The sequence below is a fragment of the Arachis ipaensis genome, chromosome B3, assembly GCF_059453495.1.
Source record: "Arachis ipaensis isolate K30076 ecotype BB chromosome B3, ASM5945349v1, whole genome shotgun sequence".
Taxonomy (NCBI): Eukaryota; Viridiplantae; Streptophyta; class Magnoliopsida; order Fabales; family Fabaceae; genus Arachis; species Arachis ipaensis.
Genome location: NC_142438.1, coordinates 35,130,371 through 35,136,370, shown reverse-complemented (window position 1 = coordinate 35,136,370; position 6,000 = coordinate 35,130,371).

The window sequence follows — 6,000 nt, the reverse complement described above, 5'->3', positions numbered from 1 at the left end:
AATATTTATTATTATAAAGAGTTATATTAAATTTTTTAATTTTAATAAGAACGAGACAACTTTAAAAAGTTTTTTCTTAAATATTTTCAAAAACATTTTTAACTTTTGAAAACTATAAGTATAAGCATATAAAATTTTAATTTACTAAATACAAAATAAGATATATTTATGCTTTTAAAAAGCACAAATTCTTTTCCAAACCATTTTACCAAACCTAACTTTAGTTACGCAAGTATGTAAACTCATCTATTGTTAGTTCACCTAGTGTTATTATATTGTTCACATTGTTAACCTTCTTATTTATCAAATAAACCCTAATATCTTCTAATATAAATTCTATTATTTTGCTTTAATTTTAAAATTATAATATTAAAATATTCACACATATTAAAAAAGAAAATTGCTTATTAATAACAATTTTATTATATACACATCAATAGTGCTAAGTATTTCACCCATATTTAATTATGGATAGCATAAAATTGAGTCTATTTAAAATGTTTTAGAATAAAAATATAAAATTTAAAAAATAAAAAACAAAATTTAAATTTGTCGTAAATATTAGATACTAAAATAATTCTTTATTCTCATATAAATTTCCATTTTTCTTGCGTGTATATATATATATATATATATAACTCCTCTAAAATAAAAAAAAATAATGTAACAAATGATATTAACTTTTTAAAGATGATTTTAATTTGACAAAATATACTAAATAGAGACATACTCAAAATAAAAAAATTCTTAGAAATTAAATTTTGACCAACCTACTTAAAAAATTAAGAACTTTCCATCTCCAAATTTGATCATTTTACATGTTTTTTATTGAATGACTTAAAATTCAAAAGAATTGAAAAAAAAAAGATATATTACAGATTGAATTTTTTACTTATTGTTTGATGTACCTACTAAATAATTTTCTAAATATTCTAATACAAAATTAGATCAAAGACATAAACTATTTTGTTAATTTAGAATTATCTTTAAAACATCATTTTTCTTTTGATGACAAATTTATTGGTGTCTTTGAATTTAGTATCAAATTTTCCAAACTTTCTTTTTAAAATAAATATTAAATATTTAAAATTTTATATTTTTTAAATATTAATTTTTTATTTTTTGTTTAATAAATTAGACAACTATATATACTATATATACACCATAATGAACCTTTTTTTTTTCTTAATGTTGAAAGAGTAGTGGTGTATCTCATCAAAATGATAGAAGGAATGTGTTTAACGCCATTATGGGACTCCTGAGTGAACCCACCAAATCTATCTTCCTTATTTCTTCTTCTTCCGATTCTGGTCCCCTATTCTCTCTTATTCTCTTCAAATCACTTTCAACTCTCAACCCACCAGCACAAACAAAATGGCAGCACTGCATCAGGGAGAAAAATTAGTGCACTACACTCAACCACTCCATTAAATACACAGGTGAGTATTTTAGTTATAGTTTATTGTTGTTATTTAATTTTTTTTAAGCTAAAAGTAGTATAAAAAAATAGTTTATAATTTTTTAAAATATTATAGTTGTGGATTAGTACTAATTAAATTAGTTGTTAGTTAAAACAGGCTAATTAAAAAATATGATTTTGTTGTTGTAGCTGTAATAGTCGTATTAGTGTTAGTGTAGTTAGTTTCTGTTAGTTAGTGTATATTATTAATTAGTTGTTTTAGTTTTATTTTAAATAATTTTTTTAAAAAACAGTATTGTTTAGTAATTTTAGTTTTATTTTAAATATTTTTTAGAAAAGAATTATTTAGCAATTTTAGTTTTATTTTAAATGACTTTTTTCAAAACAAGAATTTTTTGGTAATTTTAATTTTATTTTAAATATTTTTTTCAAAAATCAGAATTATTTAGTAATTTTAGTTTTATTTTAAATAATTTTTTTCAAAAACAGAATTATTTATTTAATAGTCATTAGTATATATTTTTTAGTGATTTAGGTTGTTGTGTTAAAATTTTACTAAAATATATTAGCATTGATTATTATTTAATGACTAGGGTTTATTTTTAGAATTTTTACATAAAATATTAGAAGTTTCAATTATTATTAGTTTATATTTTTAGTTAATTTATATTTGTAGTGAATTTATTTTTTAATAATAAAACTGAATTATTATTAATTATTTATATATACTGTTAGGTTTTTTATATCTTAATTATTTACTGAAAAAATAGAATTAATATGATTAATTTTTAGCATATATTTACTGATTTTAGGTTTTTTTTTTTGCAATATTTATTGGAAAAAAGGAAAACAAATTTAGAGTTGTTATTATTATTACTGTTTAGGATATGTTTTTAGTAAATTATCTTTTAGTTTAAATGCTTAATTAATTAAAAAAGTAACAGTATTAGTAATTAGTAACGTATGTTATTTACTAAGTTTAGTTTACTTTTACTTTAAGTATTTGTTAAAACATAGTGTTATCATTAATTGTTATTGTTTTTTTTTATAGAATTTAAAAAAAAACGAAGATAAAAAAATGTGGCATCACATGTATTTGAGGATCATATTATAATAGAATATTTTCGACATTCTCTATATATAAATAATTTTTGTGTTTATAGTAGTTAGTAATTAATAATTAATTTAGTAATTATCAGTTATTAGAATTTGTAGTAATTTATTAATTATTAATTATAATTTTTCCTAAACTAAATATTAATTTATTTTATTAGCAATAGTAGTTATCGACTGGTCATAGTTATTGACAGTTAATTATTATTTTTGTTTTCAGGGTTTAAGAAACTTGCACAACAGACACTTACACCAAATATATACTTATATGATGTCTGGGTGAAGAAACAACTGAAAGAGATGAAATTTTATCATATATCTCAAATTAGAAGAATCATGTCTCACAGTCTGACTATAGACACACTGGTTAAAAGGTGGTATCCTGAGATGCACAAATTTCATCTTCTGCACGACAAATGCACGATTACTTTGGAGGACGTTGCCATGATTTTCGAACTCAAAACTCTCGATTTTCCAGTGACTGGATCAACTGATCATAACACAAGTACATTAGAGAATGAGTGCATGAACCAATACAGTAGTGCTCTTGGGCCGAATGACCATAGAGGGAACGGAATTAAGCTGGCATGATTCTGCACTCTAAAGCAGTGCCAATATTTAACTGATCGACAAAGTAAGAAAATTTATGTGAAAAATCACATCATGTTACTATTTGGTACAACATTATTCGGTGACAAATCTGAAATCACTGTACACTAGAAGTATTTGCATGCCTTGTACACTAGAAGTATTTGCAAGAACATGGATGGTCTTTTGACATTTCTCCTTGTGTGGGTCTAAATACGAATGTTGTCAATAGAACCTTTATCGGTGGATACTAGTCTTCCACTCGCTTGCAGGTAAAATTTAAATAAGATTTGCATTTAATTATTTTTGTTGTAGTAAGTACTTTCTAATATGAACACAATATGTCAGATGGAATGATTATCAACCCACCACCGATCAATATAAAAATTAGATAACTGCTAACGTCAGGAGAAGGTTGGATGATCTTTCTCTTGACCGGGGGTACATGTTTTGTCATTTGTACTTTTACTTATATTGAATGATTTGATGATTGTGTATTTATACCAGTAAACTTTGATATATTTTTACAGTTTGTGTGGGACACATATAGTCTCAACCAGATTGTCCTTCATCTTACTCCATTTAAGATCAACGACGATTCAAATCTATGAAGTGCAACTGTGCTTCTAATATACTTTGAGACTGTGGAGTTGCATCCGAATGATAGGGTTAGAAGATAGTTTGGCTTTTATCAAGACCTCCAGTAAAAACTATGAACTTGGAGCGTCGCATAACATAGTTCTAACGGGTCTAAAAAACAAGAATTGGGAAGAATAACATGGCAAATAGATCTCACAATGGAATAACAGTTCTAGGTGTGTCTTGACAGCTCAACATATTGACAACTATCAACCATCCGACCGATACATGAACTGGTACATTAGTAAATTCAGTGATCACCTGTGACTTTTCGAGCTTGCTGAGCAAGAGCAACCATAACAGCAGAAGCAACTACCTCAGCAACAACAACCACCATATCCACAGCTATATGCATACCCACCATATCCATACACATACTCATCATCACAACAACAACCATACCTACCATTATATTCAGACCCACCACAATATCTATACCACTATACTCGTATGATTATGCACAACCTTCCAGTCAACCACACATATTATCATACTCACAACAATACCCACCATATACACAGGAATATGCAAAACATTTCACCTAACTTTTCATATAGTCATATGGTTAGTCCTCTACTATGTGCGAGGAATATATACCGACACAGGCATCACAGCATTTATTATTACAATTGCTAAGAACAGTGGCATAGGATGAGAAACAATATAGACACATTATTGATTGGGTTCAGGGTCTTGAGTCATCTTAGTAGGTGAATGATTTATTCTCTACCCAAGATTCTTACAAGTGCCTCTACAGGTGCCAATGCCTCAAGTTGTTCCCGGACAATTATCTTTGGATGTGAGACATCTACCACGGTCATATTCTGAGCATTCTAGGCCGAGAACTTCTGTTGATTTAATTAGAAGTGTCCATAGGGAAATTGGACGTCGCCAAAGCCCAATATGTATTCCTATGCATAAGGGTCACGAGGAGGAGAACGACAATGCGGTTGATGAGACTCATGTAAGTGAGGATGAGGTTGATTAACCTGGTTTAGGTAAGGATGTAGTTGATGAGTCTAGTACGGGTGATGATGTGGTTATGAGTCTGGTCCAGGTGATGAGGATGGTTCAGGTAATTTGATTGTTATTATTGTATTTATGATGAATTAAGATTGGTATTTATATTGATATGAATTAATCATGACTATATTATTTTTTGTTATCGCCTAGGTGCTCACGATAAGGGTTATGACCTTAAGGTTGACCCAACTCATAAGAATCGATCTAGATAGAGCCGTCATTGATCAAGAAGAGGGTCAAAAAAGGATGTTCTCAAGTGGCGCAAACCGTTAAGAAAAGTATCTTTAAATGAATTATTATAAAATTGAGTTAGTGAACATATGCAATGTAATTTTGTATGCATTGTTTTGTTTTATAGATTACGATGTACTAGTATAAACTTCATGCGCAATGTGAAAAACACAATTAATTTTAGCAAAGTAACCATAACATGCCTCAATCAAATCTAAAAGAGGCAAACTATAACTGAATATAACATTAAATAAAATGCTGGAAATAACTGGGGTCACAAACTCTCCTAATATGAGAACTACGAATTTGGAGCCGAGTCACTAGCACTAGCATCACCACAGTGTGGGAATCTGCTTTGGCTATGACCCTCACCTCCACAAAGTCTACAATGCCTAGGACCACATAGATCACGAATATCCATCTCATTCAAGAAGCGAGTTTTCTTAGAACGACCTTTGTCACTCGCTTGAAGTGCGGATTGGGTACTAGTCCTGGTCCTTGATAAAGATGCCATGTTGTTGGATTTCCTAGTGGCCTGAATCGAGTTCTGTATACCTTTCAGATCTCTCCCATTGTGTATACCTTGTGCACATACTGTTTTTAATATAGACACTGGTTTGCACAATAGGCAAAGTCATGGTGACAAGGAATTCGATCCACTTGAAACTCACCATAATCACAATGCCGAAGACGCAAGTTTACTGCAAACTGCAAATTTCAAATCATAAGGCATCTCGCGCACTTCAAAGATCTTGTTCTGTCTATCAAATAAGTTAACTTAGATGTTTTTCATTGCCTGCTGATTTAACATAATTTTTTCAGTTGCATATTCAGAGAATAATTGACCTGCACTTATATGAGCCTTAGCCTCAACTCTGTTCCTTGTGAACAACGCATTTAGCTTGTAGAAGATTGCTTTAACAAGGGCGGTGACAGAAAGATTACGTGCCCCTATCAATACTCTGTTAATTCACTCCACCAGGCTG